The sequence below is a fragment of the Gorilla gorilla genome, chromosome 8, assembly GCF_029281585.2.
Source record: "Gorilla gorilla gorilla isolate KB3781 chromosome 8, NHGRI_mGorGor1-v2.1_pri, whole genome shotgun sequence".
Taxonomy (NCBI): domain Eukaryota; kingdom Metazoa; phylum Chordata; class Mammalia; order Primates; family Hominidae; genus Gorilla; species Gorilla gorilla.
The window spans coordinates 128,821,729-128,845,314 of record NC_073232.2 but is presented as its reverse complement, the minus strand read 5'-3'; the positions used below and the strand labels follow the sequence as shown (position 1 = coordinate 128,845,314).

General features: G+C 39.8%; 1 non-coding gene across 1 annotated transcript; it reads right to left on the bottom strand.

The window, feature by feature from the left end:
* Positions 1–6,065: 6,065 nt before the first annotated feature.
* LOC115936098 (U6 spliceosomal RNA) lies at positions 6,066–6,173 on the bottom strand. The gene has a single exon (XR_004071681.2). It is a non-coding gene; the product is annotated as a U6 spliceosomal RNA (small nuclear RNA).
* Between the last annotated feature and the right edge of the window lie 17,413 nt (positions 6,174–23,586).

The following is a 23,586-nucleotide window of genomic DNA, read 5'->3' as shown; positions in this document are numbered from 1 at the left end:
CAAAATGTAATCCATAATTAGGGGGACATTTGTTTAATATAGTATAAAGAATTAGCATCAATAGTCACCAAATTCTGAAATAGTGAAATCTGTGGGGATATTTTGTAAAGTAAAATAAGTTCAAATTTTATAATATCTCAAGAAGATTCAACTTCTCAAATTTATAAAAGCTAAGAACGGAATGGTACATAATCAGCCGTCTATTACATCTGCTCTGGATGAATAACTTCCTCTGTACATAATCCTGTTGAACTCTTAAGCTGGGTTGTGAAATGTTATAAACCACATTGTTTCATTCAGACAACAATGTACTATCTAGAAGCGTCTATTTTCATAGTATGTGTGGCAAAGTTGCTAGCATCTTTTTTTTTTTTTTTTTTTTGAGATGGATTCTCCCTCTGTCCCCCAGGCTGGAGTGCAGTGGCGCGATCTCAGCTCACTGCAAGCTCCGCCTCCCGGGTTCATGCCATTCTCCTGCCTCAGCCTCCCGAGTAGTTGGGACTACAGGTGCCCGCCACCACGCTTGGCTAATTTTTTGTATTTTTAATAGAGATGGGGTTTCACCATGTTAGCCGGGGTGGTCTTGATCTCCTGACCTCGTGATCCAACTGCCTTGACCTCCCAGAGTGCTGGGATTACAGGTGTGAGGCACCGCACCTAGCCTTGCTAGCATCTTTCTACAGGGAATAGAACTAGACTCTATTCTCTGTCCTCCCTTGCAGGGAGATGGGGTCATGTAACCAGTTCTCTGGCTAAAGAGATGTGAGTGCGTGGATGTGCACCCCTGTCAGTCCTGTTCCTAAAAAACCCACACAGTGGCTGGTCGTGGTGGCTCAGCTCTGTAATCCCAGCACTTTGGGAGGACGAGGCGGGTGGATTACAAGGTCAGATCCAGACCATCCTGGCCAACATGGTGAAACCCCATCTCTACTAAAAATCCAAACAAATTAGCCGGGCGTGCTGGCACACGCCTGTAGTCCCAGTTACTCGGGAGGCTGAGGCAGGAGAATCGCTTGAACCTGGGAGGCGGAGGTTGCAGTGAGCTGAGATCACGCCATTGCACTCCAGCCTGGCAACAGAGCAAGACTCCGTCTCAAAAAACAAAAAACAAAAAAAACCCACACATGGTCCTCCATGTGCCATGCCTTCTGTGGCTTGATGCAGACAAATACAAATCCTTAAAGGCCATGTGTTGAAGCTGATAGAAACACAAGATGGAAGGAACCTGGGATCCCTGCTTAATGGAACACTACCCACAATCACAAACATCCATTTTAAATTGTACGTGAGCAATAAATGAACTATTATCCTAAGCCTTGAGATTTAAGGGTTATAACAATTAACATTATCTTAACCAATGGATTATTTATTATAGAATGTTTCTCCTACTTCCATGAACAGTCCATGTATCAAACATTAAATGCCGGGCTAAAAATTTCAACATGAGATTTGGATGGTACTTACGGATAACACTAATGCTTGGACAGATTTTTTTCTAATACTTGATTTTTTGAAAATCCCTTTCTTGCCACTTCCCATATCACAGAAAATAAGTGCTCAAGTATTCACTTTATTGTAGTAAATTTTAAATTCTAATGGGCATTTTTCAGTTCAGTCCCTAGTGGTGACCATTGTTCTACAGAGAGTCTGAGCCCGTATGATACCCACAGTTTAGAGAAAATTCACCCAGTGTTGCTTGGGTCCCTAGACACAACTGATCTGAACTTGGAGCAGCTCAATGTTCTTGATACATAGGAGACCCTGCAACACCAGAGGCAGATTGGAGCTCCCATCAAAACCCTACTTTCTACCAGCCTCTGTCACTCCTCACAACTCAGGATTGCAGGCTTGACAAGAAGCTGTTCAAATGGTAATGAAGCATTGAGAGTCCTCAGCCTACTACCTCATGGCATTGACAGCCAAGATGGGATCTCACTGAGAATTAATTCCATGTGTCCTATTTACCAATGCATTATATAACATCCGTTCAACTTTGCCCCAGAAACCTTGCACATTTGAAAATAAAAATGCCAAACTTGGATGCTTCTAATCAAGTTGCAGCAGAGTTAAATATTAGTTTAAGTTTAGGCTCTGCTTCTGACAACTTTGTGATACTAAACTCCTGGTGAGGGAAAGAAAGGTTTCAGAACACCTGTGTGGCCAGATAACCAGCATGTTAGCCAAAGGAGGTCTCATTTACTTAACCTTCAGAGAGCCTGGCCTGCTTCCCTTTATCTAGCTCAGCCTCTTTCCAAGATCATTGAAGGTAAGGAGGACATGCTCTCTGGAGTATCCCAAACTTCCCTGAGCAGAAAAATACTGTGAAGTTCTGGGGATGGTTAATTGCTTCACACCTTCTAGAGCAACCATCCTGCCAAATGTGAGTGGGTCACACATTCACTATCCAGGCCCAAGGCGTGAACGTATAGTCAACCCTCTTCTGTTATGCATAAAGATGGTTTTCTTTGTGGCCTAGAGTAACAAGCATACCTAAAATTTTATAGCATTAATTATTTAGGTTTCCATACTTTTTAAGTTTTTGCCTTTAATCTCCCACCAAACTTAAAGGATTAGCTGTTTTCCTTATGAAGTCGGTGAGACATGAGTTTAATCAACCTGCCCAGGAACACACAGTTGGTAAGTAGCAGAGCTGTCCGGAGGGACAATTTCTTCTCACCATTTCCAAATGACTTGTTTGTGTCAATCCACGGAAGGCCATGTTTTCCCAGGCTGTGTTAGTCTAGCCTTGGACTAAAATATAGTCAGGAATGAATACCAGGGGGCATTAGTACGTATATACAGGTGTGTAAGACTGGGTATTTGCTTTCCAAAACAAATTCACGCAAATACGCTTTGTATAGCCTATTTTTTTGTTTTATTTATAGTCTGCTTTCCAATACTAATGTAGTAAATGGTAATTTTATCAAACAGAAATACAGCTTTTGTGATACTGAATATGACAAATCATGTCTTTCCTGAGCCATCACAGTAGTCTAACTGCCTTCCTTGCCCTCAGACTGTTCCTTTTCTGTCTGTTCTCTATACACTGTTAGAAAGTCAGTTCTAAAATGCAGACTGGTCATTGTACTGTCTTTCTTAAAACCTCACTTCCCTACCCCTCTCCTGTGCTTTCTAGATTAGCACTGCCCAATAGGAATATAAGCAAGCATATTTAAAATGCAAAAAGAAACCAGTGAAAATAATGTTAATGATTTTTATAATTCAATACATACAAAATATTGTCATATCAATGTTAATATGTGGTACTAGCTGCATGTCAACTGATCAATGGTCATATGTGGCTAGTGGCTGCTGTAATGTATTGCACAATTCTAGATTAACTTTACTCTCTTTACATCACAAATACAGCTTTACAGATCTGGTTAGCTTTTCCGTGGTTTCCGGGCAACCCTGTTGTATACCCACCCACTTAGCCCATCTTCCACCCCTTATGAGCTTCTTTCAAAATATGCACTCTCAATGGGTTTGGAATGGGAGACAACTGAAAGTACTAAAGAATGGAATAACAAACTTTTCCAGGTGCCAATGATCAAGAAGAGAGAGTAAATAGGAAGAGTTGCAAAATTCTACAGACCCAAAGATCACAGCATGACTATTGAGAGGTGTAATGAAAGTGAAAAAAGAGAAAGCACAAAAGAGAAAAGTGAAAAAGAAAAAAAAATCGACTAACAATAATTTGTACCAAATATATATATTTGTTCCACACCTAAGATGTTTGAGGCACCAAACAATTATGAATTATACAAGGAGGCTCACAAAGGGGCGGGCTAAGCCAGAGGTTGTTATTCATGTGCATTCCACAACTACCCTTGTAAGGCATGAAGCAAAGTCTCTTTCAAAAATTATAGGCTGAGGGATTTACACTTCTAGCCATGATGGGGCAACTGGTTTCAGACTTGCTCTTTTACCATAAATAATTAAAAGTCTGGAAAATATATATGAAGTTTCCCAAGATTGGACAATAGGCAATGCAAGACTATGGTAAGTGAAAAAGGAAAACAAATGAGGTGAGATCACCAATTACTTCAGCTATATGTCTGGAGACATTTCCAGGACCCTAGCAGAGAGAGGGAGAATCCGAGAAGAGAAAGGTAGACTCATCAGGCTGAGGAGATGAAGATCAGATTTCAGTGAGGCCAAAGTATTTGGAATGAGCAGAGCAGAGTACTGAAGAGGAGAAGCTACAAATATGAAAAGCTCCAGAAATTGGCACAGGAGTCCACCTGAGTCCTTGAATAATACTAACATGCTTACAAAGAATAAGATTCCATGAGACTGGTCAGATAACAACCATATGAGAAATAACAATTTGCTGGTGGACTTTGTAATCCAAACAACTCCTGGAGCTCACACATGATGGAAGACATTTGGTCCAACAGAGTAAGAGATTTTATTGTATAATCAGAGCATTTAGTAGACACCCCCAAAAGGCCATGCTTTAGGAGGACTAAAATATCCCTAGAATAAAGGTTAATCTCAATCTGCCATAAGAAAGCATAAAAACAAACCTTCAAGCATCAATCTGATCTGCAAAAATATAAAATTATTGGTATTCAGTATCCATTATCAAATTATTTGGCATACAAAGAAGCAGAAAAATATGACTCACTAGTCAATAGAAGGAGACCTAGAATTGATAGGGATTATAATATTAACAGATGAGTACTTTAAAACAGCTATTATAAATAAGATTAAGAGCTAAAGGAAAACATAGGCATAATGAGAAGACAAATAGAAACTATTAGGCAAGATTAGCATATTAAGCAATACAGAAGAGAATATCAGAAAACTGAGACATGGCAATAGAAAAACCATTCACACTGCCAAGTTCAGAGAGGGGAAAAAAGGGCTGAAAAATCTGCAGAGTCTTCATGATCTTTGGGGTAATAATAAGCAGTTTCACACACATCTAATTGCAGTCCTGGGCCAAGTGTTAAATAAAATTGGAGAAATCATGGCTGAAAATGTCCAATATTGATTTGTAAAAATGAATCTATGTATCCAAGAAGTTGAACAATATCAAGTAGGATAAATCCAATGAAAACCAAAAAAAAAGCAAAAAATGGTAAAATTTTGAAACCCAATAATAGAGAAAAAAAAAAACTTAAAAGCAGACAGGGGGAGAAAGATACAGGGAAAACAAAGAAAGAATGACTGCAGACTTTTCAATGGAAACAGCAAGCCAAAGACAATAGAATGGCTTACAGTAGTTCCCCTTTATTCATGGGGAGTATATTCTAAGACCCCAGTGGATTCCTAGAACTGTCAATAATACTGAACCTATATATACTATGTTTTTTCTATACATACATAACTATAATAAAGTTTAATTTATAAATTAGGCACAGTAAGAGAGTAACAACAATAACTAATAATAAAATAGAACAGTGTACAGCCATAAAATTGATGTACATGTGGTCTCTCTCACTTTCTTTCCATCCCTCTCTCTCTGTCTGTCTTAATAACTTATTATACTCTACTCACCCTTCTTGTGATGATATGAGATGATATAATGCCTATGTGTGGTGATAAAGTGAGGTGACTGACATAGTTATCACTATTCTTGTGATTGAGGGCCATTATTAAGTAAAATGAGGCTTAACTGAACAACAGCACTGGATACCACAACAGCTGATCTGATAACCAAGACAACTGATTACCAAGTGACTAATGCCTAGGTAGCATGTCCAGCCTGGAAATGCTGGACAAAGGGATGATTCACGTCCCAGGCAGGAGGGAGTAGGGCACTGTGAAATTTGATCATGCTACACAGAACAGCATGCAATTTAAAATGCATGAATTATATCTGGAATTTTCCAATTAACATTTTTGGACTATGGTTGACCATATGTAACTGAACCTGCAAAAAGAGAAACATGGATAAGAAGGGACTACTGTGTTTAGTGTGCTGAAAGTCACAGACCTAAATGTAAAAGCCAAAACCAAAACCTTCTAGTAGAAAATAGAGGAGAAAAATATTTGCTACCTTAGAATAAGCAAAGATTTCTTAGACAACACATAAAAATCACTCTATAAAAAAACAGATAAATTGGACTTTATGAAAATTTAAAACCTACTCTTCATCCTTGTGCAGGGTCATGCTAATCTCTGTATCATTCCAATTTTAGTATATGTGCTGTCTAAACGAGCAATAAAACCCTATTCTTCAAAAGATATTGTTAAGAAAATTTTCATTGCCTTTTCAGGCAAGACACAGACTTGGAAAAAGTGTCTACAACACACTCCTAACAAAGAACTTGTATCCAGAATATAAAAAGAATTCTTACAAACATGATAGTAAAACAAACAACCTACAAAGATAGAAAAATATTTAATCAGGCCGGGTGCGGTGGCTCACTCCTGTAATCCCAGCACTTTGCTGGGCAGATCACATGGTGGGCAGATCCAGGTGGGCAGATCACACGGTCAGGAGATTGAGACCATCTTGGCCAACATGGTGAAACCGCATCTCTACTAAAAATACAAAAATTAGCTGGGCATGGCGGCTCGTGCCTGTAATCCCAGCTACTTGGGAGGCTGTGTCAGTAGAATTGCTTGAACCTGGGAGGTGAAGGTTGCAGTGAGTCAAGATCATGCCACTGCACTCCAGCCTGGTGACAGCTAGACTCCATCTAAAAAGAAAAGAAAGAAAGAAAGAAAGAAAAGAAAGAAAGAAAGAAAGAAAGAAAGAAAGAAAGAAAGAAAGAAAGAAAAGAAAGAAAAAGAAAGAAAGAAAGAGAAAGAAAGAAAAAAGAAAGAAAGAAGGAAAGAAGGAAAGGAAAGAAGGAAAGAAGGAAAGAAAGAAAGAAAGGAAAGAAAGAAGGAAAGAAGGAAAGAAGGAAAGAAAGAAAGAAAGGAAAGAAAGAAAGATGAAAAATATTTAATCAATAACTTCACAAAAAAGATGCATAGGTGGCTAACAAGCATGCAAAAATACGCTCAACACCTTTAGTCATTGGAGAAATGCACAACAGAATCACAAGGAAATATTACAGCCCAGTAAAATGGCAAATATCTGACAATTCCAAAGGTGTAGAACAATTGGAAATTCCATAAAGTGCATAAAGTGCTAGTGGGAGTATCAAATTGACAACCAGTTTGGAAAAGTTTGACAGTTTCCTATAAAGGTAAATGTCACTTACATAAAAACCAGCAATTCCACAACTAGGTATAAGCATATATCCACAAAAAGACTTTTCCATTAACAGTCATAGCAGCTTTATTCATAATAGCCCAAGATGAAAGTAACCCAAATGTTCATTAACTAAACTATGACAACATTAAATACAGCAGTCTGTTTTTATTAATGGTTTCTCTTTCTGCAGTTTCAATTACCTGTGGCCAAACACAGTTTGAAAATATTAATTGGAAAATTCTAGAAATAAAATAAACACTTCATATGCTTTAAATTGCATGCTCTTCTGCGTAGCATTATCAAATTTTGCACTGTCCTACTCCCTCCTGCCTGGGACATGAATCATCGCTTTGTTGAGCATTTCCAGGCTGGACATGCTACCTATGTGTTAGTCACTTGGTAATCAGTTGTCTGGGTCATCAGATCAACTGCTGGGGTATCCAGTGGTTTTGTTCAGGGAAGCTTTATATTACTTAACAATGGTCCTAAGTCACAAGAGTAGTGTCATAGTTGTTTGTGTCCATGTGAAAACCACATAATCATCCTGATAGATGCAGAAAATATTTTGATAAAATTAAACATCCATTCATGTTAAAAACCCTCAATAAAATAAGTATTGAAGAAACATCTCTCAAAATAATAAGAGCTATCTTTGACAAACCCATGGTCAACATCATACTGAATGGACAAAAGCTGGAACATTTCCCTTGAGAAATGGAACAAGACAAGGATGCTCATTCTCACCACTCCTATTCAACATAGTTCTGGAAGTCCTAACCAGAGCAATTAGGCAATAGAAAGAAATAAAAGGTATTCACATAATGAGAGGAAGTCAAACTATGCTTGTTTGCAGAGGATATTATTCAATACCTGGCAAACCCCATGGTCTCTGCCCAAAAGCTCCTTGATCTGATAAACAACTTCAGCAAAGTTTCAGGATACAAAATCAATGTACAAAAATCAGTAGCATTCTTAACACCAATCACATTCAAGCTGAGAGCCAAATCAAGAATGCATTCCCATTCACAATAGCTGCAAAAAGAATAAAATACCTAGGAATATAGCTAACCAAAGACGTGAAAGACCTCTCCAATGAGAATTAGGAGGAATCAATATTGTTAAAATGGCCATATTACTCAAAGCAATTTACAGATTCAATGCTACTCCTATCAACATTATTCACATAATTAGAAAATTCATATGGAATCAAAAAAGAATCTGAATAACCAAGTAAGTCCTAAGCAAAAAGAACAAAGCTGGAGGCATAACATTACTTGACTTCAAAATATACTACAAGGCTACAGTAACCAAAACAGCACGGTACTGGTATGAAAACAGACACATAGACCAATGGAATGGAATAGAGAACCCAGAAATAATGCTACACACCTACAACCATCTGATCTTAGACAAAATTGGCAAAAACAAGCAGTGGGGAAAGGACTCCCTATTCAATAAATGATACTGGGATAACTTGCTAGCCATATGCAAAAGATTGAAACTTGATCCCTTCCTTATACCGTATACAAAAATTAACTCGAGATGGATTAAAGACTTAAATGTAAAACTATAAAAACCCTGGAAGACAGCTGAGAAAATGTCATTATGGACATAGGACATGGCAAAGACTTCATGATCAAGATGCCAAAAGTAATTGCAATGGAAACAAAAATTTATAAATGGGAACTAATTAAGCTAAGAGCTTCTGCACAGCAAAAGAAACTATCAACAGAATAAACAGTCACCCTACAGAATGGAAGAAAATATTTGCAAACTATGCATCCCACAAAGGTCTAATATCCAGAATCTATAAGGAACTTAAACAAATTTACAAGCAAAAACCAAACAACACCATAAAAAGTGGGCAAAGAATATGAACTGACACTTTTCAAAAGAAGACATACACGTGGCTAACAAGCATAGGAAAAAATGCTCAACATCACTAATCATTAGAGCAATGCAAATCAAAACCACAATGAGATACCATCTCACACCAGCCATAATGGCTATTATCAAAAAGTCAAAAATATCAGACAGATATTGGTGAGATTGTGGAGAAAAGGAAATGCTTACACACTGCTTGTGAAATGTAAATTATTCCAGCCATTGTGGAAAGAAGTTTGGCAATTTCTCAAAGAACTTAAAACAGAATTACCATTCGACCCAACAATCCCATTCTTGGGTATATACCCGAATGAATATAAATCATTCCACCATAGTGACACATGCATATATGTGTTCATCGCAGCACTGTTCACAATAGCACAGACATGGAATCAACCTAAATGCCCATCAATGGTAGACTGGATTAAAAAAAAATGGTACATATACACAATATAATACTATGCAGCCATAAAAAAGAATGAGATCATGTCCTTTGCAGCAACATGGATGCAGCTGGAGGCCATTATCCTAAGCAAACTCACAAAGAAACAGAAAACCAAATACTACTTATAATTGGGAGCTAAATTTTGAGTACATATGGACACACAGAAGGGAACAACAGACACCGGGGCCTATTTGAGGGTGGAGGGTAGAAGGAGGGTGAGGATGGAAAAACTATATCTGTTAACTATGCTTACTTCCTGGGTGACGAAATAATCTGCACACCAAACCCTTGCAACCCAGTTTACCTGTATATTAATAACAAACCTGCACATGTACACCTGAACCTAAAATAAAAGTTTAAAAGTAAACAAATAAGAAGTAAAAAATAGCAACCATAAAAAGGAATGAAAGCATGTCCTTTGCAGCAACATGGATCAGCTGGAGGCCATTATCCTAAGCGAATTAATACAGGAACAGAAAACTGAATACCACGTGTTCTCATTTATAAGTGGGAGCTAAACCTCAGTGACTCGTAGACATAAAGATGGCAAAAATAGACACTGGAGACTATTAGACAGGGGAATGGTGGGAGGCAAGGGTTGGAAAACTGACTGTTGGGTACCATGCTTAGTACCTGGGTGTCGGCATCACTCATACTCAAACCTCAGCATCATGCAATATAACCAGGAAATAAACCTTCACATGTATCCCTGAATCTACAATAAAAGTTGAAAAAAATTATGCAATATTCATACAGTGGAATACTACTCAGTTATATGAAGAAATGAACTATAAGTACATGTAGCATCATAGACAAATCTCAGAGATATTAAACTAAATGAAAGAAACCCAACAAAAAAGAGCATATAACTGTATTATTAGGCTTCCATGAAGTTCTAAAAGAGGCAAAACTAATGTTAACTACAAAGAACAGATCAGTGTGTGTCTAGGGTTGAGGGTGAATTCGGGGATTATTTACAGGGCGCCTGTAATCCCAGCTATTCGGGAGGCTGAGGCAGGAGAATCTCTTGAACCTGGGAGGCGGAGGTTGCAGTGAGCCGAGACCCTGCCACTGCACTCCAGCCCGGGCGACAGAGTGAGACTCCGTCTCAAAAAAAAAGAAAAAAAGAAAAAAAAAAAAGAAAAGTGCCGGGCGCGGTGGCTCACGTCTGTAATCCCAGCACATTGGGAGGCCGAAGAGGGTGGATCACGAGGTCAGGATATCGAGACCATCCTGGCTAACACGGTGAAACCCCGTCTCTACTAAAAATACAAAAAAAAAAAAAAAAAAAAAAAAAAAAAAAATTAGCCGGGCGTGATGGTGGGCGCCCGTAGTCCCAGCTACTTGGGAGGCTGAGGCAGGAGAATGGCATGAACCCGGGAGGCGGAGCTTGCAGTGAGCCGAGATCGCGCCACTGCACTCCAGCCTGGGCGACAGAGCGAGACTGTGTCTCAAAAAAAAAAAAAACCAAAAAAAAAAAAAAAACAAAAAAATGACTGATAGGATTTGGATGGGAGTTGGGTAAATGCAGATGAGTTAAGGATGACCCCCAAATTTTGGCTTGAGCAATGGGAAAGCTGGAATTGCATTAACTAAGATGGGGAAGGCTGCATGTCAGTGGAGTAGGTTTGGGGTGGAGATCCGGAGTTCAGTTTTGGGCATGGTTAAAATTAAATGTCTTCTTAGAGTCTAAGTGGAGATGGAGAGGTGGCAGTTATCTGTAGTTCAGAAGAGAGCTCCACGTAAGAAATATCAACTTGGGTTTTACATAAAGCCATTAGTCTAGATGAGATCTCTTAGAAAGATGTTTCTAAGTACTAAATACTGAGGCTCTGCAATGTTACAAGCACAGGGAAATTAAGGATTTGAAAAACAGCATCCAGTGAGGACAGAGGAGAACCAAGAGAAAGTGGTGTCCTGGAGACAGAGAGAAGAAAATGTTTCAAGGAGGTGAGACAATCAAAAGACTCAGAGGTAAGAAAGGAGTTGATGGTAAGAATGGGGAACATGAGTGAAAACAGTGATTTGGGTAGGCAGAGGTTAAGAGAGATTTCTATTGAATTTACCGTTTTCACTATGTCTTTCAACATTCAATCAGGAACATGAAGCATTTAGTTGATCATCAGCTGGTCTCTGAGATTTAGAATTCTTTGCCACCTTTTATATCTTAACAGCCACATTCTTCCCTGATGCAAACACAGTTGGGGTTCTAAACCTGCAGATCCCAGGGCTTTGTTTTCAGTCTGTGTTATGGCTCACAAAACAATGTTTAATTGTGAAAATTCAATGATCAAGTAGACAAAATCAAGTAGACAAAAAAGAGTGTAAAGCACTCTTCCTTGTGCCTTGTGTGCCAGGAACCAATTCCAAATATGCACAAGTGGGGCCATCCGATTGCAATGTGAGACATCTCTCCAGCACACTCTGGGGAGTAATTTTAAACAATATGCCAATGATACCATGTAACGTTTAAGGTGGTCATCCGATAAGGGAATTTGGCTGATAACTCATTCTTCCTTTTCTCTCCCAATATCGTATCATTATCATTTTGGCTGGTTTTATAGCTTCCATGTGACAGCATGATTTGCAAGTTTCCACTACAAGAAATGTTAAGTTTGAATAATGCCTGTGTACTCTTGGGTTGATTTTCACTGTTAGCCACAAAATTAATCAATTTTACTGAGCTTGGGACCCTTCCAAACCTTGCCCTGTGTGTCTCTTCATTTAACTGTTTCATTTGTATCCTTTAAATTATTCCTTGTAATCAGTGGCTAAACTAGAAAAAAAATTAATTCATTTCTTCTTGCAAAGCATTATTTGTTGCTTGTTCTGGAAAAAAAGTGACTAAATTTATTTATCTGAACAGTCTCTAGTATTATTCAAAATATTATGAAAACAACAACATCATCACCTCCACTTAGGATAAATATTCATGACAAAAGCAAGGCAGACTGGGAGTAGGGGGCAGGACACTACAGGACAAATGAATATGGATCTACTGTCAGCCAAGTTTAGCTCATCATTGCTGTGTACTCTGTTAGCACCATCCCATTTTCCGCTTGTTTCAAGACAGAGATTCATATGGGGGATTCTCCTTTGAGACTTGTCCACAATTTAGGTTATGAACTTATTGTTCACTATTTAGGTTTCTGAGCTATGCTATTTTTTTACTGTTTTTATCACTGTTTTTTCACTTTAACGAACCACTTGAAGCCATTGATTCTTTTTCTTTTCTTGAGATGGAGTCTTGCTCTGTCGCCCGGGCTGGAATGCAATGGTGCGATCTCAGCTCGCTGCAAGCTCCGCCTCCCAGGTTCAAGCAATTCTCCTGCCTCAGCCTCCCAAGTAGCTGGGACTACAGGCACCCACCACCACGCCTGGCTAATTTTTTGTATTTTTAGTAGAGAAAGAGTTTCACTTTGTTAGCCAGGATGGTCTCGATCTCCTGACCTCGTGATCCATCTGCCTTGGCCTCCCAAAGTGCTGGGATTACAGGCGTGAGCCACTGCACCCAGCCTATCCTTTTTTTAAATACCCCAAAATGAGAATCTAACTCAGAATAGGTATAATATAAAATAGAAATTTGACAAATGATATTGAGCCAGTACACAAGGGTTGTGAAAATACATTGGCCCATGAGAACTCTTCTCAGGTGAGGAAATGGTGCTGAGGCAAACTGTCAAAGGCCTCTGCACCATGGATGGCCACAATTATGAAGAAGTGAAAAGGATTTCTGTGAAAAGCATAAGAAATTTCACAACTCAGATCTGTCAAACGTAGGTCAACAAAATGGTTTCATCACATTCTCTACTAAAACTAACAAGCCACCTAGATTGATTTCAAAAATGCTCTAATTGCCTACCTCTCTCTGTATCCATGTCTTTTGCAATATGGCTTTTTAGCTACCTTCATCAATAAGTAGAATTTATCCTTGAATTTGAACTTGCCGGGTGACCTCCTTGTCCAGTAGAATGTGGTGAAAATAACACTTTGCTTCTGAGCCTGGGCCTCAAGAGGTCATTCTTACTTATATTCATTTTCTTGGACCCCTGGGAGTCCAAGTTCAAAAGCACAGGCTAGCATGCTGAAGCATGAGAGATCATGTGGAGGAAAGCCGATGCACACAAGGCTGCCCTAAACCATCCAGCCCTCTGCCAACCAGCCACAAACATACGAGTGAGACCGAGCAAGATCAGCCAACCCTGGCCCAGATCAGCCAAACAGTCTAGTTGACTCATAGAACAATAATAAATGATTATTTTTCAAGTCACTGAGTTTTTGGGGTGGCTTGTTATGCAGTGCTAGCCAACTGATTCATCATCTGTCTTCTGTTTGATTGACCACACTTTAAGAAACATCAAAGAGGCAGAAAACTTCATGAGTGTAGGGATCATGTCTGTATTTTCAACTTCTAGCTCTCCAATATCTAAATTAGGGTTTGGCACATTGTCAACACTCTCTAAGCACTTACTGAATTAATGAATCTATCAACTCCTTACCATCATCTCTACCACCATTTTACATCATGTATTCTGAACATTATCAGCATCCTTTCAAACTGACATAAAGCTCATCTCTTAAGGGAGGAAAAAAATTTGAGTTAGGACTCTAAAAACAGTATTTTCAAAAAAAGTACCAAGTTCAGAAATACGTAAATTATTTGAGTAAACCATTCATTTGAAACAATTAAACCAATTTGTAAATGACTTCATTATGATAAAAGTGGATATCTTTCTTAACAAAAGGATTTTTAACTGATATATAAAAAAATTTACACTCCTTTGTCTTATCTTATTAAATGAGAAAATTTGCACATAACCCTATTTCTTTATTGTTTTTTATTATTCATTTTTCATCATTATCATGAATGTTTAGAAAATTTCATGAAGTCCTCATAGTAATTATAATTGTAAACATTTACTAAGCATTCACATGTGGTATTGTGCTATTCTCTGCAGAGAAATGCAGTGCTTTAAAAAAAGCCACCTGCAATCTTGATTCCCTTTTTCCACGTAGCATGACATATTCACAGATTCTTCAGATTAGGATGCAGACATCTGGGCAGAGGGGACTGTTATTCTGCTGACCACAGCCTTTAAGTACTGAAGGGGGAATCAGGCCTCTCTGAGTAGGTGTTGGGAAGTTTCTTTTTGAGGCTATTAGGATTTTATTAGCTATGATGACTTTTTGAGTCCATTATGACTGCTTTCTCTGAAAAGGTAAGGTTTGTCTTGCTCACACATAGCTTTACATAGAGTATCCAATAAGGCATTTGCAAAAACAAGAGGCACATCAATCAATAGCTCCAAATCCGGGGAACTTCCGTAAAGTTTGTATTCCTGGGATGCACTCTTATCTACTAAATCAGACTCTTCGGGGGTGGTACTGAGGAATTTGTATTTTTCAGAACCTCCCCTGGTGACTCACGGCACACACGCTTGGGGGGAACACTGATACAACATATTGGGTTTGGGGTGTTGACTGAAATGTTATTTCCCCGGGGCAGGCTGCCCATGGAGCTGCAGAGTTGCTGCCCAGGGATTCCACAGAGCAATGCTGCACTGCATTTTCTCCAGCGGACACTTCACCTTGCCCACACAGACATCTGAATGTGTTCAGTGAAACTGCTGTGTATTTCAAAATCTGTTCCAAAAAGAAAAGCCTAGAACCTCACCAAACCAAACTTGAATATAAAGACGTTCATTTTTGTATCATCTAGTGTTGTGGTCTTTCTGCTTCTTAGCTCAGCTAGGTCCAAGTTTTTGTCTTGCAACCAGGAGGAATTAGGCATGCAGACACCAGAGAGTGAGTGGAATAGAATTTATTAAGCAAAAGGAAAGCTCCCAGCCAAGAAGGGACGCAGGTTGGGGGGTTGCCCTACCCAACGGCAGGAAAGTCCCCGGTGTGACTGGGTCTGGGGCCTTTTATGGACTCAGAATTGGGAGTGAATGCTGGTAGGTTTGTGAGTATGCAAAAAAGGTTAAGGTGAAGACACCACTCAAAGGTGGGCATGACAGTGTAGAAAACCAATTAGGAAAGGGTAGGTATATGTAAAATAGATGAAGGGTGGGGACCAATCAGAGGAGAACGCACCAAACAGGAAGACAAGTTCTCAATCCAGTCCGAATATTTAGTTTGTATCTTGGCTTTCAGGCTTTAAACTGTCTTCAGCTTGGAGGTGGGATTTCACCCGGGACCCGCCCCTATCTGCCTAGGCATTTGGCTGCCTCCTGCCGTTCTCACTAGTAGTTTAAGAACCCAAATCCCGGCCGGGCGTGGTGGCTCAAGCCTGTAATCCCAGCACTTTGGGAGGCCAAGGCGGGCGTATCACAAGGTCAGCAGATCGAGACCATCCTGGCTAACACGGTGAAACCCCATCTCTACTAAAAATGCAAAAAATTAGCCGGGCGTAGTGGCGGGCACCTATAGTCCCAGCTACTTGAGAGGCTGAGGCAGGTGAATGGCGTGAACCCAGGAGGCGGAGCTTGCAGGGAGCTGAGATCGCACCACTGCACTCCAGCCTGGGTGACAGAGCGAGACTCCATCTCAAAAAAAAAAAAAAAAAAAAAAAAAAAATTCCTGCTGTGCTATCCAAGCCAATGATACCAACAGACGTATTTTTATCCATAAACATGATACTACAAAGGACATCTTTCATCATAGCACAGAACTTAATCATTTGAGAAAGTATACTGGAACTTAGGAAGAAAATGACAGGTATCTCCAGCGTTTGATAGCTGACCTGACTCACTTCACAGGCCTCAGCCACAGGCCCATCTGGGCAACCACGCCTGGTGTGGGAAGTTCTTGATCTAATGAAAATAAATAAATCTTGGAGTCTTACCTTTTTAGGAATTGGAATGGTCTCAAGTCATTGCTATTTGGGAGGTAAAAAGTGATCTTAATAACGTTTTAAAAACATCATCTCTTGAAAGACCATTTTCTTGGCAAAACACATATAGAATGAATAGCTTTCCAGCAAATATTGCCCTTTATAACAGGGGCACATGAGTTTGGTGCCTAATTAGAGACACAGGAATGTTCCCTGCCTTCCTTCCCCCATGACCAGGTAGTCTGCACCCAAGCCCATGTACACCCCATCCCACCCCTAACCCAGCCCTAACCTGGAAATAGTCTGCAGGTCTCCAGTCCAAAATCCCTTCGGGCAGTGATGACAACAGGTAGAAAAAATTAGACTATGTCTTTCCTTGATTTACTGGCTCTGATTTTTACCAAGTCAATATAGGAAATGGCAGGTGTGTTCTGTATCCAAAAGCTTGGGACATAATTCTTTCCCTCTTGATCTTATCATTTTGCCCAGACGCCTCCCAAATTCCTTCCTACACCTATGCCCCAGTAAAAAGCAGGCTAGACAGCCACTTTTTCTGCCTCTAATTGCTACTTACTCGATTGTATGTAGTTTTTCTCATCACACTATCATTTTTATAACATGAGGTCCCATGGCCAGGTAACCTTGCACGACACAGAGGCCATTTTGGATGGACCCTCTGTTGCATTTGCTCAAATTCCAACTATGTTCTTAGTTCCCTTCACCCCTGTGGTCTATGGCAGAGATTGGTAAATTTTTTTCTCTAATGGGCCAGACAGTCTCTGTAGCTACTACCCTACCTGGCTGCTGTGACATGAAAATAGCCATGGACAATATATAAACAAAAAAATGTACTGTGTGTCAATAAAACTTATTTATGGGCACTGGAATTCTTATTTCAGATAATTTTCGTATTTCACAAAGATATTTTTTCAATGTTTGAAAAATGTAAAAACCATTCTTAGCTTGCAGGCTTAAGGTGGCAGGCTTAAGGTGCAGACCCCTGGCCTAAAGAATGCAAAACCTTCTACAGTTTTGTGGTGATGTATGTGGGATTAGAAATCAGATTTCCTTGGTGTGAATCCCAGCTCCACTACATGCTAATGTGTTCTTAAACTTGTTGCTTAAGCTCCTTGTATCTCAGTTTCTTCATCTATAAAAGACGAATGTTATAGAAGCTACCTCACTGGGTTCCTGTAAAGAATAAATGAGACAGGAAAAGCATACAGAATAAGGCATGGCACATTGCAGGTACATAATAAATATTATCATTATTGTTATCATGATTAATTTTTCCTGTTTTGTATTCCTATAAGGTCTTGCAGAATTTACTAACTTAATCTATTTTATTTCTTTGAGTCAATCTCAATACTCCCCTCTTCTAAGTGAATAGAGCTCACCTCTGATTAATACCACACACTTAACGTATAACTTGATATTTTCATTGTGAAATGATGTATATCACCAAGTCTGAGTTTAATAAATATATATTTTAAAAAATTGATAATAAGAAATAACTGATAATTAACATTGCATAATGAAAATTACAACACGTGAAAATGAAACCAATTACATTTTTTTGTTCATTTGGTGACTATAACTTTGTCTAGAGTATCAAACATGTAGACGAAAAGTAAATATTTCAGATGAGCCAGTAACTTGAATAACTGAGGTTAAATTAAATTTAAATTAAATTTTCTCTAAAATATCCTTTCCTGGATAAGCAGTATGTAAAATAGTTCTTAAATGCATAACATGCAGAAAATTGTATGAGTCATAAAAATTACTGAAAATAATATCCTGTTTCTTTATGGGTGATACTATTCCCTAGTCACTGCCATGTCAAGACACTTTCCCTTATGAAACTTTACAGGAAGGGCAAGGATATCCTGCAAAGATATCTGTGTTGAGAATATTACTGGAAAAATCATTTAGCTGTTGACACACTATAAATTCTCTTATAAAATCGGACTTGATTACACATTAATGACCATTTTTTTTCTAGTTAGTATCCTGTTCAGGATATAACGAGATAGGCATTATTGCAACTGGATCAGAATCACACTGTGACATTACAGCCTTAGGACTCATTTTGTAGTTCCCAAGAGCTGTTTCAAATAGGTCATAGATAAAAGTGCAAAACAAACTTAGAGAAAAAGATTGATTCATTTAGATGAGTCTTACTCATTAATGGATAGTCTAGATTAGCTCAATGAAATGTTTATAATAAACATTCTTTCTCCAACAGTTTTCTTCATTCACCCTGGCAGAATACTCACAGAACACTGGCAGTCTTTGGAACAATGTTTGAAGTCCTTATACATTAAATAAAATAAGAACTAGATAATATTTAGCAAGTTTGGCAAAACAACATTTTCCTGGAAAAAATCTTTCTACACACAAAATGGTTTTATGGTCCCAGACTCATTCTCTATTTGCAGAATAGAAGAGAGAATTCTTTTTGCATATGATATTTCTTTTCCTTTACTTGGAAGAAATATAGATTCTTGCTATTCAAAGTGAAGTCTGCAGACCAGCAACCTTGGCAGAACCTGAGAGCTAGCTAGTTACAAATGCAAAAGCGTTCCTGCTGAATGGGAATCTGTATTTTAACAGGATCTCCGTAGGACTTTGTGAGCACATTGAAGTTTGAGAGATGCTGATCTGGATGGCCCCAGTTTGACTTATCCCCAAACCTAATATACTTGAAAAGGGGCCGGCCGCGGTGGCTCACGCCTGTAATCCCAGCACTTTGGGAGGCTGAGGCAGGCAGATCACCTGAGGTCAGGAGTTCAACACCAGCGTAGCCAACATGGCGAAACCTCGTCTCTACTGAAAAATACAAAAATTAGCTGGGTGTGGTGGCAGGCTTCTGTAATCCCAGCTACTGAGGAAGCTGAGGAAGGGAGAATTGCTTGAACCTCGGAGGTAGAGGTTGCAGTGAACCAACGCAGTGCCACTGCGATCCAGCCAGCCTGGGCGACAGAGCGAGACTCCATCTCAAAAAAAAAAAAAAAAAAAAAGAAGGAGAAGGGGAAGTTAATAAAATTGCCATCTGAGCAATAATAGCTGATCATCCTTGGAAACTGGGGTCCAGGAGCTCCTCTATTTGGGGGTTATGGTACCACCCTCTACATAGTTTGCATCTACAGATAGAGCATCAGCGGCGTCTTCAGGCTTCTTCAAGCTGGGAAGATCCAATTCTAAAGAAATATTTACACCGCTGGGAAAGCAACCATCATGAGAACTGCCTGCCCCTCTCTGGGATTGCTCCATCAGAGCCCTGGGCGTGGAACATTCCTCTATACAGAAGCTGAGTGCTGAGCTGTTGCTTGTTCTCTGATGCTTTTTCCTAATTAGGAGAAAACTCGCCCCTGTTCTGGGTACAGAGTGAGCTTCCTTGTATTGCTCAAGTGTGTGCTACATGGCCAGCCTCACCAGTATATCTTCTACCACCACACCACCCAAGGGAATGTGGGTGTTCTCCAGCAGCCCAAGAGATCTGTGTTCAGCCCTTCACCCTGCGTTGGCTATTGGGAAGGACTTCTGGCCATGGGAGGTGGGTGCACACCACAGGGTACCCTTGATGCTGGTCTCTTCTTCCTGTGAGTAAAGCATTGATCCAACCAGTGCCTTGTGTGTTGAGTCCTCCTTGGCATCTCCAAACCTATAGAAGATGCAGTAGGCTCTGATTTCTGGTGGTTGGCATTGCTATGGTCTTTGGTGTCCTTACTTGAGATTGGGTAGCTGGGTCTTCGAGCCAGACACACTCGTCATGTTAATAGCATAGATGTGAATGCCTAGGGGCATTGCCTCTGTAGGCGGGAATGTGCACAAAAATCCAGCTTTATAATTGGGTCTATGTATGGGATGAGACTTCCCTGCCATTTTTGTTGTTGTTGTTGTTGAGACAGAGTCTCGCTCTGTCACCCAGGCTGGAGTGCAGTGGCGTGATCTCGGCTCACTGCAAGCTCCGCCTGCTGGGTTCACGCCATTCTCCTGCCTCAGCCTCCCGAGTAGCTGGGACTACAGGCGCCTGCCACCGCGCTCGGCTAATTTTTTGTATTTTTAGTAGAGACACGGTTTCACCGCGGTCTCGATCTCCTGACCTCGAGATCCGCCCTCCTCGGCCTCCCAAAGTGCTCGGATTACAGGCGGGAGCCCCCGCGCCCGGCCCTCCCCTGCCATTTTCTGAAGTGAAATCACCTAGATTGCCATTTACGTTACTGAAGAAATCCACAAAATTATCTCCTATCTCTCTAAACCTCAGTTTTTCTCTGTAGAGTAAGAACAATAATGGTAACTTCATCACGGAGTTATTGTGGGGAATATATAAAATAATGCATGTAAGGGCTTAGCACAGCCCCTGCTAAGTGGCCAAGAAGGGGCAGCTGCTGCAAATATCTAAGGCTGCTTAACTCTGAGGATTATCTCCTCCTTGGGCAATTACTAAGATTCTGCCAAAGGTGGGAGATGCTGGTTCCATAAAAGCAGCTCAGCTGTGATGGAGAACGCCTCTTCAGCTAATAACCTGCTAGAAATTCTAAATATCAAATATCTCTTCTAGGATATCTGAAGACAACCAAATTTCCTGAAGAACTGATGAGTTTTAGGAAAGCCACAGAGAGATAAGAGACTCACATTAGCACAGAGAGGAAGTAACAGGAAGAGGGTTACTGGTTCCCGAAGTGCCCCTCATCCACTGGGGGATTATGGGAGTTGCATCCATGTGATTTGTATCTACGAAGTTGACATTGTTAGCCAGAGTAGCAGATAACAGGTAGCCCTCGGTTGCCTACAGATGGCCCAGGGATTCTGCAGCCCACACCATTTTAATGTCATTATTCAGGGAATAAGAACCAGAAGGGTCTGACCTCCTTTCCTTCCTTCTTGAGTAATTGACACTACCTGGAGTTCAGCTGGTAGCTCTGCATCTCTGAGTGATTGCAGTGGAAGCTGGCTGTGAAGAACTATACAATTTCTAGCTCTACAAGTTTAATTTCACTTAAATTACATCATGGAACTGGGACACTGGGAATGGCCAGCTGGGTGGGCGTGGATGCAGATGAGGTCCCCAAATCACTTTTGAGTCTCAGATAGTATTTATGTGTGAAACATGTTCTGCCAACCCCGCTATCGCTATCAATAAAACACAATCATGCTCACTCTCAACCCTTCAAAACTGGATCCTGTGTTCCCGTACTGAAAACACTTGGGAACCACTCTCCCAGGCGAATATGTAACTATTTGAAGTTGAATGTGCTGCCTGTTCTGCCCTGGGCTGCCAGATGAACAGGCTGTGAGTCGCCCGATGGCCTCATCTGCTCTCCTTCCAGCCTCCCCAGGAGAGTGGGAGCCCAGTGGTCTCCAACGATGTGAATCTCAGAAGACCAGTGCCCACTTTTGGAGAGTAAACGGTTTCAGAATGTGCCAGAATGAGCCAGTAATAAAATAGTGTATGTAATGGGAGCCTCTGGCTCCTTGATTTGCCAAGATAACCTGACAATAACATCTACAGAGAAATAATGGGATTTGGGTCCAATTAAGGGAAGATATAAAAGCACTCCAAATATTCATTAGCTATTTTTCTTCATAGTCATATGAGAAAATAACAGTACATCTAACTCTTAAGGTAGTTGTCATGGGTCATTATCTTGTCCCTCTGCTATGAAGAAGCAGTTAATTTAACAAGAATCATTGCAGGAAATTGCTATTAGAAAGAATTTCTTCAAGAAAACAGTAATGAGAGTAATGACTTAACCCCATGAAATTCAAGTGTATCTGTTTCTTATAGTAAGTTTAGCTTTTCATTTACTCCATGAGTTTCCTATAACACAACCTATTTAATATTTTGGATGAATTATGCCAATTTATTAGAATTGACATTGATAACACATGAAATTCAGTTTAAAGATGAGATTAATTCCTTAATTAAATTGCCTTAGCTATATTTACAATTCTAAAAACAGAAAAGACTAGTAAATGCGGTCAAATTGGGTTCTGACTGAAGCTAAAAATAGTTGTCATTCACAGTATTTTTCTGTTGAATAATGGGTAAAGCCAGTGCTCCTGGGGGAGTGACTGTGTCATTGATCATACCTAGAGCATTGCTTTAGGAAACACCCCAGAGAGCAGAGCCTGTGGGTTCCCATGTGACTGCGATATAGTTACCTGGCAAACACTCACAAGAAATGCCTCATTGCCTCCCACCACCCTTTGCTCCAGCCCACACATGTGTTCATCTTTTTCACCTGAAAAATGCAGGAACCATCTACAAAACTGGAAAATCATTCAGGACCCAGGTGTTTTCTCCTTTAATACATTTTTGAGGGTAAGATAAAATTTCATCGATTTTTTACATTCTTGCCCACAAAGCTAATCTAACAGTAGCAACCAATAGTCGGGATAAAAAATTAAATGTCATATTCCTATATATGTAGTCTCTGATACATTTTAATACGGAATCCAAACTAGAAGTTCAACCTGAGTGAGAACTTGAGTATTGAGAATTTTACTGTAATATACGCATAGGATTTTTTTAAATGAATAAAATGTATCACTGGCTATTAAATGTGTAAGCAGCCACTGTTGTCAGGCTATGTCCACCTTCTTCCACTAGAGGGCCCCTCAACTAAATACATTGAAGGGATGTGAAATTTTTTTTTAAGATGAAAAGATCAATATTCTCTTTAATCAAAAAGGCTTTTGAATCTATACCATTATGGTACATTGGCGGAAAGTTATTTCACAGAAAAGCATGCAGATATTCGATTAGAGCTTTATAAGGCAGAGAACTATGACTAGAAGACAATGTCAACAAAATAAAAAATAGAAATGTACAGTGTTAATGATGAATGGAAACTTTTAAAAGAATAATAACATAACTTACAAACACTCTTATCTGTTTAAATATTATTATATTTCTAAGGGCAAGAGTCTTGGAAATAATCCTAAACATTCTCAGTTTTATAGATGGAGAAACTGAGGCTCAAGGAGGGGAAATAATTTGCCCGGGACAAGATCACCAGTTACTCTGTGGGGGCAGAGCCAGGTGCCCTAAGCCCCAGCTCAGTGCGTTCTCCACTATTCTCTAATGTAATAGCATCCTCTATCTCTACCTATCCATCTATCTACCATCTACAATAAATAATTTTACCTCTGATTCTCAAGTCCTGGGAAAAGTCCCGTACCACCTGACTTTTGGGTAATACTGCAGGTAGGATGGCCATCTTCTTCACTGTTATGTGGAACTGTGTTCCTACAGCTACACAC